Here is a 21439-nt window from a genome sequence, read left to right on the forward strand (position 1 = left end):
TCAGAGGAAGCTTGCCTGGGAGTCTTGCTCTGTCCGGGTGGGTAGCCCCCACCCGACATGGCACAAGCTGCCTGGGGGGGGGGGGCCCTGGGGACCCTGCAATGCTTTAACTTGAAGCAAGGGTGAATGGTGTGGCTTTTACATGTGTCCTGAGGTGGGGGATATCGGAGGCGCAGGCCCTTTCCGGCATCACTAGTCAGAGTGGCTTGGGAGCCTCTGGCTGCCACTCAGTCCCAACTAACCCAAAGCCACGCTTGAGCATTATCCACAGGCAAGTCTTGGGTGAGGCCTCAACATGCAAAGGCTTAAGGACTATCCAAGCCTGAACCATGAGCCTTATGGAGTGAGACGTTGTACACACACACACACACACACACACACACACACAGCGGCTTGCATAATTATGAAGGCTGAGAAGTCCCAAGAACTGCAGGTGGCAAGCTGGAGATGCAGGAGAGCCAAAGGCATCGTTCCACTCTGAGTCCAAAAGCCTGAGGACCAGGAGTGTTGCTGGTGTGAGTTCCAGTGTGAGAGCCGGTAGCCTTGAGCCCCAAGAAGAGCTGAGGTTTCAGTCAGAGTCTGAAGGCAGGAGACCAATGTCCCAACTCAAATGCAATCAAAGAAGAGGAATTCCCTCTTATTCAGGAAAAGGTCAGCCTTTTTGTTCTATTCATGCCTTCAACTGATCGAATGAGGCCCACCCACTTTAGGAAGAAGAATGCTTCTTACTCAGTCTATCCACTTAAATGTTAAAGTCATCCAAAAATGCCCCTGCAGAAACACCCCATGCAAAGTAATGTTTGCTCAAATATCAGGACACTCCATGGCCCAGTCCAGTTGACAAAAGATTAACCATCACAGACCTCAAGCCAATTAGATTCCCTCTTCTGAGGAATTTGTCAATGGGACAGACAGCTGGCTTATGCCTTGCAAGACCTGGGACCCAACGGATAGAAGGCTTTCTTTTCTGATGTCCTCCCAGTCTCTTTCACCCTTGTATCCTGTAAGACACCACACCTGCTTACCCCTGTAGGATGATCATCTGCACACGTTTTTCCTTAAATGAGCTTGGGCTGAATTTCCCTACCTGCACCACCTCCCATGAACATCACGTCCTCTCTCTCAGACCCTCCCACCCTGTGGGGTCTGCAGGGACTCCTCCCCCATGCTGTTACCACCGGGCAGAGTCAGCCCCCACAAACGGGCCTGACACAGAGTCTCCCATCCTCTGTGTTGTTACAACAGTTTGAAAACTGCAGACTGGCTGTTTATTTGTGTGTATGTTTGTTTTCATAAGCAGCCACTTGCTTCCAGAGACACATTTCCACTTGGATGCCCACTGACCTGCCGTGCAGTGGCACCTCTCGGAAACTCCTTCAAGGCAGGTTTGAAAGATTTTCACAGACTTAACCATCTTGCAGTGTGGCCTTTCCAGAGATGCCAGTCTAGTTGGATCTATGGTTTTGGTAACAGCTCGAGTTACAGAGTCTTCTCCTTCCATCCTCGCCTTGGTCATGTAATATAACGAAAACATCAAAAAAGAATGAGTCAAAGTGAAGTTCTGGCCAGGAAGTGGGTCTTGGGAAACCTGCCTTGAGGTGCTGTGTTCTACTTCTGGAGGAGACAAAAGCACAGTGGGCCAGGCAGGCAGCCCTGTGCCCACGTGGCCGTGTTTTCGCAGGGCACATGGGAATCCGTGGAGTGATTTCATCACCACGCCGGCAGAAGCATCACTGGTCACAGTGGAAGCCTCAGAGATGATCTAATGTAATCTTCTCACTGGCCGGGGTCGGGGTGGGGGGGGACCAGGGACCCGATCTGCTCTGAGTCACACAGGCAAGCAGTCGGGAGCTGGCCTTGATGAAGGGTCAGAGACAAATTCCACATGAATTAAAGACCCAAATGTAAAAAGGAAACTTTCCAAGTGTAACAGAAGTATCTTTAAGACCTCATCGTGAGGAAGGAGGGATTTCTGAAGCAAGGCACAAGAAGCATCACCCGAGGGACAAAAGACTGGTCCCCTGGACGCCTCATCTCTGATCCCCCTGCCCTTCTCCCCTGCTCCAGCCATGCGGGCCTCTTCAGGGCCTTTGTGCCGTTCCCTCCCCAGACACACTCTTCTCCCTTCCCCAGTGGCCGATGCTACTCCCCCTTAAACACCACCTCCTGGGAGAACCCTCCCCTCAGCCAGGCACTCGTTTTCTTACCACTGTAGATAACTGAATTCCTATTTATTTGTTTAATCTTTGTTGCTGGAATAGACTGTGTGCTCTAGAAGGGCAAGGGATGGGCTATTTTACGCTTGACTGTACCTTTCGCTCCAACACGGTGCCTGGCACATAGTACGTGCTTCAGGAAACGGTGTTGACCGAACGCTGAATCTGGCCTGAAATGCTGTGAGCACAGCTCCCCGATGTGCCCCGTGACCTCGGGCAATTTACGAATCCTCTCTTAGCCTCCTAGACCCTGAGCAAGCAGCAGTGCCTCCCACGGAGACACACTCACCGGGAGAAGCCGCCGGCTGGGTACCAGGCGCGGCACCAGGCTCCTGCGAGGGAGGCCGCACCGGGCGGCCCGGGGACAGCTGGCTTCTGGCGCGAGTCTGAACGCGCGTGATTCTCAGGGTCTCCAACCTGCCCGGAGCGGGGCTGTTCTCTCCCAGGGGGTGGCCTCCATGCCTGTGGAGGTCACCGTGGGAGGAGCTCCAGAGCCCAGGGAAGTACGTCCGACTGCCAAGGCCGAGGTAGTGAGGGCGCAGCAGCCGGTGGCCAGTGCGAGGAGGGAAGCCGCCCTCCCCGCGGCCGGCAGACAGGACCACGGCAGGCCGGCCACCCGGGCTCCCGCGCCGTCGGGATCTTCTCCCCGCATGAGTTCTGTCCGTCTATGCGAGGCAAGGGAACATTTCCCCCTCTCTCAAGCTTTGCAGAAAACCAGGACCCAACAATGACACCTCGGACTCTTGCTTGGTGGGGAAGGGCACCTGGGCCCACGGGGGTCCGCATTTCAGCCGAGCGCTGCATGCCGCTCGCCACCAGCTGGGTGGCCACACGCCCAGGGCCCCCAGCACCTTTCTGGGATCCCTCTGCTTTCCCGCCAACAGGCTCTCTCCATAGTCTTTTGTTCACAGGGTGGCAGGGTGGTGAAAGGTGGAGCTGTGTGGATTCCGTCCTGGGTTCCCTTGCTGAAAAGCTGGGCAATCCAGGGCAGATCGGCTGCCCTCTCTGGTCTGTTTCTCTCTCTGCAAAATGCAGGGCTCAGGCTGGTGAGCCCCTGACTCTCACCTGCTATGGTTTCGGGCCTCAGGCGGGGCTCTTGGCAGGAGGCAGGGGTGCTGGGTAGAGAGCGCTGCCCTGGGGTAGAGCTTCCTCGGAGGGGGGAGTCCCCTCTCAGTGGGGTCGCTGAGTGAGAGGATGGACTGGGATCCTGGGCCACGGACTACCTGGTTCCAGGGATCAAGGGAGACACTGGCCAATTCTGGCTGTTCTTTGAAGTAGCCTAATACTACTTTCCAGAGTTAAGTACTCCTTGAAGCAAAGGAAGGAAGGTAGAAGGAAGGAGAAAGGAACCAGCAGGTACTGAGAGCCAGGAGAGTGCCAGGCACCCTGCTAGCGGCTTACCCCCATTATCTCATTTAAGCCCCCATCAACCCCACAGAGAAGCAATTATCACTCCACCTAATGCTGGAGGAAACTGAGGCTCAGACAGACTAAGGAACTTGCCTCGGCGAGTGCCCGGGGCAGGAAGGGCATCCAGGCCCGTCTGCGGTGTTCACACTGCGCTGCCTCACTCGGAGGAGGGGAGAAGGATGGCCCTGGAGAGCATCTTTGAATGGAAAGCCCCTGCCCTGTCCTGACTGGTTGGATCCTCACTACAGACCCGTGACGCACAGGACAGCTATGCTAGTTAGACTGTCTCCAAATGTTTGCCAGAGTAAGCACTTGCTGCAACCAGCAGGTAGACATTGCACCCCTCCCGACGGTCCCCACGTTCGTTTTGGTTCAATACGCCTTCCTTGTAGACAAACACTTCAAAGGGAAGGCATGTGTCTGCCAGCAGAATCAATAGCAGCTTCTGAGTCCAAAGGGCCATGAAGGAAATACCCTTGGCACTGGCCCTGTGGCCAGATGCGCGAAGTCGGAGATGGTAGGTTGGATTCGCATTCCCCAAGACCTTTCCTGGCCATTGATGCCTGCAGAGGAGACTCTAGGTGGACTCACCAAGTTAACAGGTGGGGGAAAGGCAAGGCTAAGGAGGGACCTGAGCAGGCGACCGTTCCGGGGAAGCTGCAGCTGACAGGTGGTGGAGGGATGACCAAGAGCCACAAAGGTCAAGGTCATGGGGGAGAGTGAAGCCCAGCTAGGGAACTGGGGTGGGGGGGCCAGGGGGGAGAATACTGGGGATGGAACTGGGTAGGCCAGCTCAGCTCCAGCTCTTCCTTGTCACTCAGCCCCCTGCGTGCTATGGTCACACGTGCCCTGGATCAGAAAGCACCAGCGCCTTCCTGAACAGATGTACCAGCACGGGGAGAGCTCAGCTGGAGGGGAGCTCTCCGCAACACATTCTTGTTTAGAGTCTCTCTGTTGTGCAGACAGGCGGGAAGGTAGAAGACAGCGGAGTGTCCACAATGTTGCCATCCAACAGTGGTCCCGGGTTTTGGAAACCAGTGCAGGATGTGGCTTGGGGCGTGGTGGAAGGCAGGGAAGGCGGTGACAATGGCAAGTGTGGGCACTCCCCAGATGTGCACTGGACCTGGCTCAGCCGGGCAAAATGGCCAGGGACAGGTAGCCAGGGCAGGAATGCTTCTTAAAAGTGGGGTTTCTTGTGGAAGAAACCACACACCTTGGGAAATGTATCACACATTCAGGAGAGTGCACAAAATGTATCAGAGCCATTTAAGGAATAATCAAATACATGAACACTTGAATGTCCACAGCCAAGGTTAAAAATAGTAACAGCATCTTACAGAAGAGTCCTATGGTGCCCCTCCCCCGAATGGTGTCTTCCTCCTTCCCTCCACCAGAGGTGACGGCCCTCCTGACTTTCATGTTAGCCACCCTCTTGCTTTTCTTTACAAGTTTACTCCTTATGTATAATCCCTAAAACTATTGCTCAGTTTTGAGGAAGTGAGCAGCAAGCACGATCCTAGCTGGGTGGAGGAAAAGCAACATGGCCCTGAGACAGAGGCCCCAGGAAGATCAAATGCATCAGAGGCCGGCCTCACCTTCCCTGATCATGACCCAATGATCTGGTGTCCCGAAACTGGGCCAAAAGGCAGCCCCTACTGTCCGAACATCAACTCCAGCAGAGAAACCCAGGTGATGCGATCCAAAGCGGAGTAGTGTTCTGAGAAACCCACCACCTCCTTCCCATCCAGCCACTCCATCCTCCTCATGTCCTGGTGACAAGGCTCTGGGGCAAAGGGGACTCCCACCGCAGACCCAGCCCCGCAGCATTTGGGGTGGGGGAATGGGATGATGGAGCACACCGTCCCAGCAGGCAGGACTGGAAAAATGCAGGGATAAATTGAGACCCATAAGGAGTAAACTCAGGTCATATTGTGGCATTGGTAGGAAGAGCTGTGTTGCAGGATGAAGCCGCCAGCGTAAGATCCTCAAGGGAAGGGCTGGAGACATCCAAGAGCAAAGACGTCTACGTCAGTGTTCAGTTTGGAGTCCTTCAACTAATTCTTCTGATCAATATTTGTGGAATACCTTCTACGAGCCAGGCATCCCCACCCCCCCATTAAGTCAAGTCTGTTACATGCACACATTGCTTTAGAAGAGTTTGTATGGGACATGGGTCAAGGGGCTGCCATTTTTCGCTGCGTTTGAGGCCCTGGGAATATGGGAGACCAACCATACATGGAAGCCAGTGGCAGCCGGAGCTTGGATCCATGGAAGCTGACAGCAATCTGGGGTGCTCTCACCCAGAGGTCATTCCCTACCACCTGGGCTCCTCTCTCCCTATCACCCCACCAGTTCTTATGTGCATCTGTCTGGGCCGGCTGCCGGGTGATCATTAGCTACTCAAGTGCAGCCATCCAGCTCACGGGTCTTTGTCCCCACCCCGTGCCTGGTATAATTTTCGATCACAGCCGATGGGTTAGAAAGAACTTTTTGAAAGGACAGACCATGGCATCATGAGGCAGCTTTGCTTCAAATGGGATGTTGGTTCTTTAGAGGAAGGAGGACATCCGAAGAGCAAGAGGGTAGACAGCCAATGGCTGACATCTTTCTTACAGGGGGAAACGAATTATCAGAGTGTGTGTTCTTCCAGCTGTGCAGCCAGTTAATTCCCTCAATGTATCATTATGCAAATATTAATTAAAGAAGGAAGAAAATGAACATGTAATGAGCACCTCCTGCATGCGTTGTATCTTTGACTCCTCCCTGGGATTAAAAAAAAAAGGATCACTGAGCCCTGCAGTGTTCCTGGCCCTGGGAAGTTGTCTGGTTGTAACTGAACCTTGGGGAAGGGGAAGAAGCCCTCTGGGCTGCATATTCACCTCTGGCTCCAGTCTGGTTCCCTTCCTGTTGGGGGAGAAGGCTGGGGCCACCGTGGGCTGCTGTAACGGGCTCTGTGGACATGGCCCCCTGTAACGCTGAGGCCCAGAACGAGTGCTCTCCCCGTCCTCACCAGGGTGGCCCCTTTTTGGGAAATTGAATCAGGGCATGACATTTAAATGGAGGAAAGCCCCTCAGCAGCGGCAGAAAATGAAATTCACTCAGCTCGCCCAGGCACCAAAGAAACAAACTAAATCCGCCCCTCACCCCGGAAAGATAAACAATAAACAAATGTCACCTGCCATGCAAAACATCGGCATCTGCTTTTTCTTGAGACTGTGAGTCCAAACCGTGTTAAGATGTAGAAATTCTCAAGTCTACCCTCCAACAACAGACTTTAACAAACAGCAATGGCAATTAACCTCCAGATTAATAAATGTTAAATAGCCACCTGATAAGTAGTAAATGAGCTCAAAACAAGCTTTTGAGGTTGGAATCATCCTCCTTGAATTGACAGGAGGGTTTTTTTTGCAGGGACCCCCAACACCACCTCCAGGACGCAGGGACCCCTCTCAGGCATAACACTAGATAGTTCATTATCTTAAAAACTCCAACACTTTGTGAAATTATTTAGGTAATTTGCATGTAAGGATTATACCTCTAATTCCTTCTTCCAATTCTGATTTTGGACCTTGGACTCAAAAAAACCTCACCAAAAACTAAAACGGAGGCATTTGTAATAGTTGGAGTTTAGCCACTATGGGAGTTAGCATTTCCTGGGGTGGAGGGGGAAAAATAGATAAAAAAAATTGCACTAGAAAGTGAAATTGGATTTTAAAAAATCAATGAAGTAACCAGGCTATTAAAATGGAAAATAAGTCTGATGTCATTCTGAAAAATAAAAGGGTTGAGTCACCTGCGGAGCCACTTAATTAAGCACAGGAAGTAACAAGAGAGCTTGAGTGATTTTCCCGGTTAATGTCAGTATTTCAAAATGAGTGAGGCGTTAGGCCAAGAGCGTTCCTTCTAATCAGAGAGTTAAATCGGTTCTTTTGCCCTCAGGACATCTTGATACATTTTGAAGTTGATGAAGAGCAAAAAGGAATGTATTAAAAATTATCCCAACTGCACCCAAACAGGCAAAAAAGTGAGCTTTCTGCTTGTGGTCCCTGGGGCAGTGTGTGATGGGGGCCATCGGGCTGGCCCCAGGACCCTCTAGAGCAGGGAAGGATGCCGGCTGGGCTTGGGGAGGCCGCGCCTACCTTCATAAGGTCAGAGGAAGGAGTGCCAACATTTTCTCAGTGTTGCTAAGGTTTGTAGCAGTAAGAGCAGAGGCAGCGAGGTTGGGGTTTTAACAGAAGTGACTTGGGACATGCAGGCAGCTCCGGACAAGGCCTTCCATCCTCCATGACCCAGTGTCAGGGGGTGGTTGTATGGGGCCTGGCCAGACCTCCCCTCCTACCTCTGCTAAGCAGATGCCAAGCCACTGTCAGCCCCAGCCAGCTATTAAGTCTGGGGTGCACTCCCCAGCATAGCAGCAGTGTTGGAGTGTCCCAGGCCCACCCCAGGGAAGCCGGAGGACCATCCCAAAGTGCTCTGGAGGCTCTGGGTCTGGGTTCTCTGAGCCACCTGTGGAGGAGCTCCGGAGGTCACTGCCAGATCCCAGACTACAGTAGACTCAGAGGAGGACCAGGGGCCATCCTGAGATCTCATGCTCAACGCATTACCCCCCACTCACTCCCTCTGCTGTTATCAAAGCCAGCTTCCCTTTAAAAAAAAAAAAAAGATTTTATTTATTCATTTGAGAGAGAGAGAGACAGAGGGAGCACAAGCAGGGGAAGGGAAGAGGCAGAGGGAGAAGCAGGCTCCCTTCTCAGCAGGGAGCCAGTTGCGGGGCTCCATCCCGGGACCCAGAGATCATGACCTGAGCCGAAGGCAGACGCTTAACCACCTGAGCCACCCAGGAGTCCCAAAGCCGGCTTCCTTCAGCATAGTTCAGGCTTAGGTCTTTTGATGTTGGTTGGTTGTTTTATGATCATTATTATCATTCTTTAACTGTGCTAAGAGGGCAAAAAGGTGAAAACTTTAATCCTCAAATCTGACCTGGTTTGGGTGGGGTGGAGACTAGGCTTGTCCAGAAGGGCTCAACACCAAAATGGAGCCTGGCTATCAGCTAAGTGCACAGATGAAGGGGTTTCCTGGACACGCAGGGAGGGCCTCTGGACTGCAAGCGTGGAGTCTCTTCCCCCACCCCCGATCAGTAAGGCAGTCTGTCCTGAATAAACTGAGCGTAATTAGTGGTTACAACCAAAAATTGGCCACAGCCAGGCAGCTGTGGGTTTTGGGGACCTCTCTTCCCCCGATGTTCATGTGGATGACGCTCCATTTGTAACATCAACCAATATCAGAAGTGATTCCCCCCCACACAGGAGGTTTCCTTAGTGCCTCATCTTGAAATTGACAATGCCACGCTGGGTTTTCACTTTAACTTTCTCAATGTCTCTCCTTCCCCTTCCCCCCCATTCCACTCCAAATAAGGCTGCTCAGCAAAAAAACAGCAAATACATATTTAGTTTTCACAATTTTTAACTATTTAGCCAACTGAGAACCAGGTAAACGAATCCTAATCCTCTTTAGAAGACTGTCTTGAAGGAAATAGTTACCACACTCATCTATCTAATGCCAACAGAGCACTGGGTTGCAATGCCAGGAGCTTTGGGAATAATAGGATATTATGGGCAAGGGTGGAGTCTGACGGTTAAGTATATCCCCAGTAATACTGATTATTCTCATTTGAAAAATCTTTCCTAATTACAGAGACCACTGGGATCAGGGGTGGGGGGCTGAAGGGAGGTGGTAGCATTGTATGCAATTGAAATAGAACATGGGCAGGGGGTCCAACATTGCAGGTTCATTGCCCTGTGCTGCTCATCTCCCCTTTCTGAGCCTCAGTTTGCTCATCTGTTAAATGGAATCAGTAACTGAGCCTTCCTTGTAAGGTCGTGATGAGACTCCTGGAACAGTCCTGGGAAGAGTTCAGCATGGTCCCCTGGATAGGATATGTACATAATTCTTTTTTTTTTTTTAAGTGGGCTCTAGGCCCAATGGGGGCTCAAACTCATGACCTCAAGATCAAGAGTCTGACTGAGCCAGCCAGGCGCCCCAACGTAATTCTTATTAGTAGCTACTGTGTCAACTTTTTTGTTCTAATTCAGTTCTTGTTTTAGACACTGGGTTGAGAAGGCAAGAGAGGAAATATGGATGGAACTTTAATAACAGATGTTGCTCTACTCTAATCTGGCCTGAGATCCTGTATAACATCACTCAGAATTACCTTCATCTTTGCATGACTTCAGTGATCAGGGGGAAAGGGGAGCATCAGTGCAGGAGAGAAAACATTAATCCAGAACAGGCTGGAGATCACAGTAAAATGTTCTCCGCAAATTGCAGCAAGTGCCTCTGCAGAGGACAAGCTCAGAGGGTCGCACTCCTTACCCAGGTGCTGGCTGGGGCAGCAGGACCATCACAGGCCCTCGGCCCAGCATTCCCTGCCTGCCTTCCCCCACTGGACGGCAGGGGAACGTGCTGGGGGGGAGGTGTGCTGTTGGGATTTGTAATAAATATATTTTCCTCTCAGACCCTGTTCCGGGCCCAGAGCTCCTACACCCTTGGAATTTCCCCGCGATAAGAGTGATAAATGTGTCTTTGTTATGTTAATGAGGCGACTACTGGAAAGCTTTTAGGTAACCTAACCAAGGGGGCTGGTTGCCAGGAGAACCAACCAGGTGATTAGAGAGTGGGAGCTTTCAGTCTCTCTGCCACCCTCCTGGGAGGGGAGAGGGGCTGGAGTTTGAATCAATTACCAATGGCCAACGATTTAATCAATCATGCCTATGTAATGAAGCCTTCATAAAATCCCAAGAGGACTGGGTTCAGAGAGCTTCCAGGTGGTGGAAACGGGCTGGTTGGTGCCCCTGGAGAGAACAGGGAAGCTCCCAGCCCCGTCCCCACACCTGGCCCTATGCATCTCTTCCATCTGGCTGTTCCTGAGTTCCATCCTTTGATTCTTTTGCTAGAGCAGTTCCTAGAACTCAGAGAAGCATTTTACCTACTAGATGACTGGCTTATTATAAAACCCGAGGAGGGGTCTTAGGAACCTCTGATTTACAGCCAGTTGGTAATAACCTGGCCTTTGGACTGGCATCTGAAGTGTGTGTGTGTGTGTGTGTGTGTGTTTAAGGGGGAATCTTGTGGGACACCCTGGTGTGGTCTGAGAATTGCTTGGTGTTGTGTAGGAGACACCTCGCCCCCCGCCCTCCCCCTCTCAGATACGTTGGAATTAGGTCCAGGAACCTGAAAGAGCAGGTCTGCAGCAGGAGGGGGGCTGGCATCAAGTGCTGGGCATGCAGGCCTTTAAGAAACTCTCTCCTGACGTCCCGGCCACATGCACAAACTTTCTTGCCCGTGTGAAAGCACTGGGAGAGGCGCCCTCCTGCCTGAGGAACTGTGTAAGGCTGTGAAAGAGCCGCCAATTCTAGTCACCTCTGCAAAGTTCACGGCGGTGACACCTGCTGTCATGGGGTCAAAGTGCAAATGTCACTTTGAAGCGGTTGTCAGTCATTCATTGCAGAAGGAGACAGGAAAAGGAAGAGATGAATACTCAGATCTTGCAGTTACCCTTCTCTCCCCTGTGGTGGCAATACCCAGCCCTCAATTCCGAATGCCCAGGAAGGTCGCTCATCTCCCTACCACCCCCACCCATCCCCATTCGTATCCTCCTTGCGGGTTCCATCTGACCGGGAGCGACTGGGGCTCAGCCCCTAGCTCCCGCCACTCACTGGCTGCATGCCCCGCCTTGGGGAAGATGAGTGCTCTGCCCACGGTCTCATCTGCTAAATGGGACATGCCCTAGGGTTGGCATGTTTCCTCTGGTGACAGGCCTGGCATGGAGTCAGCCGATTTCTTTTCCCTCTCCAGATCGCCAGCCTGGCCTGACCCCTCCTCTGGAACTCTTCCCTGTGTGACTGACCTCAGCCCCCTCTGTTGCGGCCCGACCCTGGCCTGCTTCCCACACCCCGCCCGCCTGGGCCCCCTGTGTCCCTCTCTGCCAGCTGGGCCCTGACCCCCCTCCTGGCCTCCAGCCCTGCCTTTGACCTGGCACCAGTGCAAATGGGGCAGACTGCTGAGATCAGGAACAGGTCGTACTTGTCACTCATTCCAGGAGCGTCCTTTCTATGTCCTGATGATCAGCTGCATGGGGAGAAGGGGGGTGACATCACCGGGCTTCATAGTCTCTCCCAGAGGGGTCCCTCTGGGCATTTGCCCTGGGGACACATCTCCCAATACCCCAACTGACAGGCCTGGAGCTGCTTTCTGTTGGAGGGTTTGCGGCTGCAGCCCGCCGCCCACGGTAGCCAAGATCTTGAGAGTAAGGCAGCGAGGTCATCCTTTTCTGGGGGGGGTGGGGGGAGCAGACGGAGCTTGGGCTGTGCAACCCAAGTTAAAAGTCCACGAATTTTCTGTCAGGCACCAGCCACTCCAGATGCACAAACACACCCCTAAGATTCTTGGAGAGGAACTGTTTACAAAGCCTCTGTGGGTCCTGACCCTTGATTCTTAGCTTCTTAGTCTGGTGGGGTTTGGATGTTCATTCGGGAGGGGCATGGATTTCATATGTGTACTGGGCTTTTGGCTGGGCCTCATCTGTTCCTGCTACCTGTTGGTTCTCAGTTCCCTTTTGGGGATGACTTCTCCCCAGTGCGTTTGGTATGGGTGAGAGAATGATCTTATGCGCCACCCTCCACCAGGGACTTCTGGGAAGCAACTCTTTCTCTTCTTGCCCTGGGCCACTCACAGAAGGGTATGTGACCTAACCCTGGCTGGAAGGCCCTCCCCAGGGGTGGCATCTGCAGTGAGTAAAGCAGGAAGGAGGGTCCGCGGGTCCAGCTGAGACGTGGGACAGACGGCCTCCTCCGCGAACCAGGGTTGTACTCTCGGCCTTCCCAGCCCTCCGGAGCAGTCCTGGCCCCCACCACCCCCAATTCCCAGAGCCCCTCATCCCCGTCCACTGCATTCTTTCATTTGAGCTAGCTGGAGTCTCTTTCTCGCCCAATACTACCAGGGTGGACACTGCCTAGCTTACAGGGAGCTACCCGAAAACTCCATGGGGCCCCTGACAGCAGCCTGGTGTTCATGCCAGTGGAGAAAGAGATGAGGAGTTCTGGCCAGCAAGCATGCCAAATGGTGTGCTCCTTCTGGAGCGGGGAGCCATTGCCAATGTCCGTAACTGATGTCTCTCTTGGGAGAGCCTGTGTGCGTGTGTGTGTGTATAAGAGAGTGTTTCTTACTAGTCAATTAATAGAATATGGTTTCTTTTGTTGTTGTTACTCCTTTTTTTTTCTTTTTTAAAGATTTTATTTATTTATTTTAGAGAGAGAGAATGAGAGACAGAAAGCACGAGAGGGAAGAGGGCAGAGGGAGAAGCAGACTCTCTGCTGAGCAGGGAGCCCGATGCGGGACTCGATCCCGGGACTCCAGGATCATGACCTGAGCCGAAGGCAGTCGCTTAACCAACTGAGCCACCCAGGCGCCCTGTTGTTACTCCTTTAAAAGGGTGCATATTTGGTGCCTGAGAGAAATCTGATGCTCCATAGCACAGCAGTGGCCAGCAGCTCTGGGTTGGCCATTCCAATTTGCCTGAGGAATGTCTCCAGCTACCACGCAGTTGGCACCCCAGGACGGGTCCCTGCGGAGCCCAAGGCCCACCCTCAGCCTCGTCATAGGGATCGCAGGGGCGCCTCCATTCTGGAATGCCGTCACCGATGCTGGTGAGGAATGGGGCTCTGGGACAATCAGTGGTCTTCAGCGGCCAGTGGTTCAATCCACCATGTTCTTTTTTTTTTTTTTTTTAAAGATTTTATTTATTTATTCATGAGAGACAGACAGAGAGAGAGGCAGAGGGAGAAGCAGGCTCCCAAGGAGCAGGGAGCCCGATGTGGGACTCGACCCCAGGACCCTGGGATCATGACCTGAGCCGAAGGCAGACGCTCAACCATCTGAGCCACCCAGGTGCCCCAATCCACCATGTTCTTGATGATCTGTGGTGAGACTATCACCCACACATTTCTCTCCATCGTTCTTTTTTTTTTTTTTTTTAAGATTTTATTTACTTATTTAACAGAGAGAGAGAGAGAGACAGCGAGAGAGGGAACACAAGCAGGGGGAGTGGGAGAGGGAGAAGCAGACTCCCCGCCGAACAGGGAGCCCGATGCGGGGCTCGATCCCAGGACCCTGGGATCATGACCTGAGCCCAAGGCAGACGCTTAACGACTGAGCCACCCAGGCGTCCCTCCATCATTCTTTAAAAAAAAAAAAAGTGTACAACTCAGTGGCTTTTAGCACTTCCACAACATGGAGCAACCATCGCCCTATCTATTTCCAAAGCTTTTTCGTTGCCTCAAACGGAAACTCTGTGCCCTTTACGCACAGCTCCCCATTCCCCCCCTCCCCTGTCCCAGGTGACCATCGCTCTACTTTCTGTCTCTGAACGAGCCTGGGCTGGGCGCCTCAGCTGAGTGGAAGCACACCGTATCCGTCCTCTCGTGTCTGTTTCAGTTAGCACCGTGTTTCCGGGTTCATTCATGTGGTGTCAGTGTCAGCACGTCATTCCTTTGTAAGGCTGAATGATATTCCATGGGGTGTAGACGCCACGCTTTCTTTCTCTAGACATCTGTTGATGGACGTCTCGGTTGCCCCCACCTTTCAGCTATTATTAATAATGCTGCGATGGACATTGGTGTTCAAGTATCTGTTTGAGCCTCTTTTCAATTCTTCTGGATTTATACCGAGGACTGGAATTGGCTGAGTCATATGGTAACTTGATGCTTAGCATTTTGAGGTCTCACCAAACTGTTTTCCACAGCAGCTGCCCCATTCTACCTTCCCATCAGCGGCACACAAGAGTTTGAATGTCACTGCCTCCTCTCCAACACTTGGGGATGAAAGAGTGTGTCACTGTGGTTTCTTATTTGGTTTGGTTTGGATTTTACTTTTTCGTTGGTTTTACTATGCAGTACATTAAGACAGTGCATAACCTTCTAGAAGGGGTAGATGAGCATAACCGAGTTATTTTTTCATCAATCAGGAAAATGCTTCCTTGATCGATATTCTCCAAACCCCTTGACACATGGTAACGATTAACTCCAGAGAAGCGTCTATCTCTTTCCATCAAGCTCCGCTGACATGAATAATTGGCAAACCTTTTTTTCCTTGCCTTCATTAGTGAACCTGTGGATGTGCACAGAGGCTACACTGGGGATGAGCAAGCACATGGCCATGACGTCAATCCCGGGCAGAATCTCGAGCCACATCGGGCCAGGCTGTGGTTGCCAAGGCCAAACCCTTCATCACTGTGGTTTTGATTTGCATTTCCCTAACTAATGATGGTGAACATCTTTTCATGTGCTTATTGGCCATTTGTATATCTTCTCTGGAGAAAGGTCTATTCAGACCCTTTGTACATTTTTAAACTGAGTTTGTCTTTTTGTTGTTGAGTTGTAGGAGTAGTTTATATATTCTGGATATTAAATCCTTATCACATATATGATTTGTAAATATTTTCTCCTATTCTATTGGTTGTCTTTTTACTTTCTTAATAATGTCCTTTGGGGCACTGGCTGGCTCAGTCGGTGGAGCATGTGGTTCTTGATCTGGGTTGAGTTCGAGCCCCACGTTGGGTGTAGAGATTGCTTAAAAATAAAATCTTAAAAAAATAATGTCCTTTGATGCACAAAATCTTAAATTTTGATGAAGTCCAAACTAACTATATTTTTCTTTTGTTGCTTATGCCTTTCTTGTCAAATCCAATAATCTGTTGCCAAATATGACATCATGAAGGTTTACTTCTGTATTTTTTTTCTGAGAATTTTATGGTTTTAGCTTTTATATTAAAGTCATTGATCCATTTTGAGTTAATTTTTGCATATGCTATAAGGTAGAGGTTGAACTTCAGTCTTTTGCCTGTGGAAATCTACTTGTCCCAGCACCATTTACGGAGGAGATTTTATTTTCCCCACTAAACAGACTTGGCAGGCTTGTCAAAAATCAAATGGCCATAGATGTGTGGGTTTATTTCTGGACTCTCAGTTCTGTTCCATTGACTTATGTTTCAATTCTTATGCCAGTACCACACTGTTTGGATTCCTTTAGCTTTGTAGTAAGTTTTGAAATCAAGAAGCACAAGTTCTCGAACTTTGTTTTTCTATTTATTTATTTGAAGTATAAATGATATGCAGTATCCTTTTGGGTATATATCATAGTGATTTGGTATTTTTACACACTACGAAATGACTCCCATTATACGTCTAGTTACCATCTGCAAGGTTTTTATAATATTATTGGCTATATTCCCTATGTTGAACATTACCTCCTCAGGACTTATTTTATAACTGAAAGTTTGTGCCTCTGAATCCCCTTCACCTATTTTGCTCATCCCCCAGCCCCTCCCCCTTTCTGGAAGCCACCGGTTTGTTTCCAGCATCTATGAGTCTGTTTCTGGTTTGTTTCATTTGTACATTTGTTTTGTTTTTTAGATTCCACATGTAAGTGAAATCACACAATATCTGTCTTTCTCTGTCTGATTTATTTCATGTAGCATAATACCCTGTAGACCCATCCACATTATTGAAAATGGCAAGATTTCATTCTTTTTTATGGAAGAGTAATATTCCATTGCATATGTATGCCACATCTTCTTTATCTTCTTTATCCATTCATCTACCGATGGACACTTGGGCTGCTTCCATATGTTGGCTGTAAATAATGCGACTTTGTCTTTCTTTTTCAAGATTGTTTTGGATCTAGGAGACCCCTTGAGATTCCATATGAATTTGAGAATAGGTTTCTTCATTTCTACGAAAAAAGGGCTGTTGAAATTTTGATAGGGACTGCATTGAATCTGTAGATTGTTTTGGATAGTATTGCCATTTTAACAACATTAAGTCTTCCTACCCATGAACACAACATGCCTTTACATTTATTTAGGGCTTCTTTAATTCCTTTCAGCAATCTCTAAACCTTTCTTGAACCTATTTGTGTCTGTGACTTACATAACCTCTCAAGATAATGAGGGCCATATGTTTCCCTTACCCACTACATAAATTAGTGTTAAAACCAATAGAACACGCCATCTCTCTCAATTTTTGCAGGCTTTCTTAATTTCAGTATTTTCAGTTTTGGTAAGCAAATCCCAGTGTGTGTTACTGATAGCTTTCATGATTTCCTTGATATTAGATACACATATGCTCTCTCAGGCACCATCTTCACAGATTAAAAACTCATTCTTTTAGGTGTCCCCTCACACAGTTTTATCAGTTTCCCTTCTCCTAGTTCTGTTATGTTTCTGATCCAATAAGCAAACTTATATTCAACCAACTTAGGTACTGCTCAACCTGCTTTAACATTTGGGTGGGAGAGACCCAAATGTCCAGTGTACTGAAGAAGAGACCTAAATGTTGATTCTATCTCCAGGTGCCATGGCAAGAGGTATTGGGAGCCCATGGCCTTGACTTCACAGAGTGAGGAGAGAGAACCAATGAAGGGGAGAGGATTTCTAGCTGGTGGTTTAGGGGAGACCCCATGGAGGAGGAACCATTTAAATAGAGGGATCAGAGTATGGGGTCCTTAGACTCATAATTAATTGAATGTCAACAGAAGCAGAGTTGGATTTTTATGAATAGGTTTCAGGAGGAATCTGAAACTTCTGAGAAATGAATGCTAGATTTTAGATGTTTTGGGATATGTGCATTTTATTGGGGGAAAATCCATGGCTCTCATTAGATTCTCAAAAAAAAGTAGGTCAGGTTCAAGGAAGATCCTTCCTAATGAGGGACTGATCAGAGGGCTCATTCCTACTTGTTGCTAGGAAGCTCCATGCGGATGCGGAGAATTACTATTATGTACATGGGCCAGAGGCTAATGCATCCAGAGGCTCTGAACCTAGATTCAAGGTGCCCAAACGAATTATATATTTGTTTTATGTTTTTATTTTAGCACATTTTCCCAGAAACAGTCAGTCATCTGATTCTTAGAGGTCATGATCCCAATAACCAAGCAGTGGGGGCCCTAGAAGGCAAGTTCTCTTAGTGAAGACACATGAGGGAGAGGTAGAGATGGTGCAAAGGAGGGAGGCCCAGGTGGGATAGAGAGCAAGAGGCTTTAGCTATCAGAGAACAGTGCTGAGTCCCTGGGCTGCTGATGGGCCAGGTGAAGAAACCCTGAAATTGAGGGAAAGACAGAAGGAAAAGAATTCAAACTGGGGATCTTCAGAGTCAACTTTCAAAGCTCAGTGCAAAAGCTTCCTTCTCGGAGTGCCTGGGTGGCTGCGTCAGTTAAGCATCAGCCTCCAGCTCAGGTCATGATCCCAGGGTCCCGGGATGGAGCCCTGCATTGCGCTCCCTACTCAGCGGGGAGTCTGCTTGTCTCTCTCCTTCTGCCCTTCCCCCCAGCTCATGCTCTCCCCTCTCTCCCTCTCTTTCTTTCTCAAAAAAAAAAAAAAAAGTCTTTTAAGAAAAAGCTTACTTCCAGAGGGCCTGGCCTGACTTCCCAGTCTTGGGAAGATGTTGACATCGCCTGTCACCTGTCCCTGAGCCCCTGAGTCTCTCACTCTCCCTCCAGACCAGGCACTCTTCAGAGCTGCCAGGAAGTCTGCTGGGCCTGGCACATAACAGATGTCTGGGCTCCCTACCCTTCCCCAAAGGCCAACCCCCTCATTCTTGGAAGGGGACCCTCTGGAAGACTGGGCCACCACATCAGTTACATGAGCATGGTAATGGCACTGACAGTCGCCTCTGGGTGTATTCAAAAGATAAGCTGCCCCAAATGTGCTTCCTCCCTTCACTGTGGTCACGATGACACACAGACAGAGTTCCCTAGGACTCGGATCGCCCTGCCCTCCGAGATGCACCAGAGCTCAGACTGCTGGTCAGTTCGGCTTTACCGTGGGCTTGAGATGGCAGGCTCCCCGGTCCCTCACCTTATGGGCTGTTTGTGTCCCAGGCAGGGAGCAGGACTGTTGGCAGAGCAGGATCACGGGAAGGCCTGAGAACGGGCACAGCAGTTACGTTCCTGGCGGAGACCTCCCTTTTTGCACAGTCTCCAGTGACCCTGATGCTGGTGGCTGGAGGAGTTCCGGTGGCAGGGGCAGACACAAGCACGTGCGTGGAGGGGGCTCTTCTGTGGGCTGCCGAGGCCCCCAGACAGCACCCGGGGCCTGGCCAAGGAGACGCTGATTTCCATTTTGATGAACGGGATTGGAGAGCCCGATAATTCACACCTCACCAGCATCATGCCACCAGAATCATAGAATAAACGCGTCATTGTGTTTTCTCATGACAAGCTGCCCTTTGGTCTTTTTCCTGCTCTTCCACAATGGCATCTGTTGGCTGCTGAGTCACACTGCAGGTGACGGACGAGCAGCCCACCCCATGTGTGTGCGCTCCGCAGCCATTTGCAGCCTGTGGTTCCCCCATGAGTCAGTAGAATTGGGACACCGCGGAGCAGATGTTACGGAGGTGACATAACCGTCACAGGGTGCGTGCCAAGGAGGAGTTTTGAATCTTTGAAGAGAAGAACTACGCTCAAGTTTATTTTGAATACGCTGAGTCATGGCTGCTTTAAGGACAAGGCTCCGCTGTAGACGCCAACGGCAAACCCAAACCCTGGGGCATTTTGTCTGGTGCAAATTCGGAAGTTTCTATAAAACGTTATTTCGAGAAGAACTAAACCATTTTTTTTTCCTGCAACACTTGCAATTGTCTGTAAAGCTTTAAAAACGAAAATGTAGACAAATTAATTTCCTACGCATGCTAAAGGAAAAGGCAGTGGTTCATATATTTAAAATTTTAAATCAACTTTCAAATGTACAATTTTTTTTATAAACTCAGCACAGAAGGAGGAGGGTACGGGAGAATGGGGAAGACCCAGGGTCAGAGATTTTATAACTCACTGAAAATGTGACCAAGGCATCTATACTTTCAGTGTCTACATGATGTTGACCCTTGCAATTTGGTTGGTTGGCTGGTTGGTTTTGGACAGAGTGTCTTTCTGAAATCTCAAAGGAGCCAAATTAGGCATCTTTTGGGGTGGGTCTCCTCAGCCACACTGAGTCCTCTCAAGTCCTGGGCGGCTGGCTGGGTGGAGTGAAGGCTCTGTGGAGGCTGCTGGTAGGATTTAGGACTCTCTCCTGGTGCAGGGGGCAGACTCGCAGCTCTAGAGATGTGAGTGTGGGGTGGAAGGTGAGCTCACTTCAAGTTGTGCAGACTGAGCTCCCCCTGCACCCATCCAATGCCCAGGCAGGAGGCCCCACTCAGGGACCAAGAGTGGAGCAGCCCTAGGGGAGCACCCTTGAGCTTCACTGGTGGCTGGAGAAGTTGGTTAGCAGAGAAGCCTGGCAGATCTTTCTGTCCTCAGGCCTCCCAGCCAGGTGGAAGCCCTACAGTGGGGTCCTCACTGCAGCCTTCAGGGTGCGACCCTGAGATCCAGCCCCCTCCTCTCTGATTCGTGGAACAGACAGACAGTTAACTCACCCTTTGATCTGCTAATATTTCTCTCCTCTCCTCCCTACAAACTTGTCTGACTTTACTGTGTGTGTGGTGGGTTTGTTTAGGAAACAGAACAGGTCCGTGGGCCAAAATCACCCACTGCTGTGACACATCTCACCTCTGTCCAGTCTTTGTCCACAGCCCTTCACAGATGCCTTTAGGGAATACTTGGCCACAGTGCTCTTATCTTCCTTCACTCTGCCAACATGGCAACTTGGAACATCCTTAGACCATCAGTGTCATGGAAGCCAGATCCTGAGGTTTCCCACTTGGACAACTTTCCATGGCCTTCCTGGTGGTCAGTTTTTACTTTATAAGGCCCTAAGCCAGACAGCAGAGAAAGCAGAACTTCTAATCATGGCCTTGGCCTTGCCTCTTGCCCTGACCCATGTCTCATTTGCCCATGTCCTGTTCTCTCTCTTCCCAGATTTCTGTTTCTTTGCCTCCCCCTCTCTCTCTTCTTCCCCTCCTTTCTCCCCTCCCTCTCTCTTTCTCTTCCCTTCAAGCACCACTCTTTCAGCCTGGACCCAGAACCTAAAAAGACCGAAAAGTCCAGGGAGCAAGCCCCCGTATTCTTGGCTCCCCTTCACTGTTGTCCTTCAGGATAGACACCACACCTCTCACTGAGGCAGGATGGAACAGACAGTGACGTGGTATATGGTCTTTGTCACAGCCCCGGTTTCTGCCTCAAATCCCCAGGGACGTCTTCCCAGACCCCTCCCTCATTCTGAGCAATATCCTGTGATCAACCTTCCAATGGTAGGACCCGCATAGCAGCCCAGCCCCCTTCCCACGCCCATGACTGGAATTTCCAAGGCTCTCCAGAGTAGGTGGCCTCCCTCCCAACACAAGGATGTTCCCCTGGAGCGTTCTGTCACATAAATTCTTCCAAGAATTTGTCACCAGGAAAAAAAATTCCTTGAAGAATATTTTCTTTTATTAGACAATAAGAGCTGCATACCACACTGTTTTCCATTTTTTTTGTTTTGTTTTGTTTGTTTGTTTTTCCCCCTTCCCTTACCAGGAAGTCAGAGCTACACCAGTGCTGATTCCAAAGGCAATCATCAGCCCCTTTTCTGTCCCCTTCCTACTGCCACTTGTCTAGTCTGTTCTGGGTGTGATTCCCTGCGTGGTCATCGTGAATGGAGTGCAAGCCCCGGTCATTGTGCGGGAAGGCTGTCCAGGCGACCCTGTGGTCTTGACCCACTGCCCTTGCCTTGCCCCCCTCGCCGGGTTCTGGAGGTGTCCCCAAGAACCATGCCCACCGCAGAGCTGTCTATGTATTGGGTTTGGGGTCCTGCACTCCCCAGGCTCCACCTTTGGGGTCACAGCACCATC

General features: G+C 50.3%; 1 pseudogene; it reads right to left on the reverse strand.

The window, feature by feature from the left end:
• Positions 1–1771: 1771 nt before the first annotated feature.
• The window catches only part of LOC135361738 (NADH dehydrogenase [ubiquinone] 1 alpha subcomplex subunit 1-like), a 177028-nt pseudogene continuing 157360 nt past the window's right edge, over positions 1772–21439 (reverse strand).

The sequence above is a fragment of the Mirounga angustirostris genome, unplaced genomic scaffold (assembly GCF_029215605.1).
Source record: "Mirounga angustirostris isolate CCGP_5_RB_7025 unplaced genomic scaffold, mMirAng1.0.hap1 SCAF_10, whole genome shotgun sequence".
Taxonomy (NCBI): Eukaryota; Metazoa; Chordata; class Mammalia; order Carnivora; family Phocidae; genus Mirounga; species Mirounga angustirostris.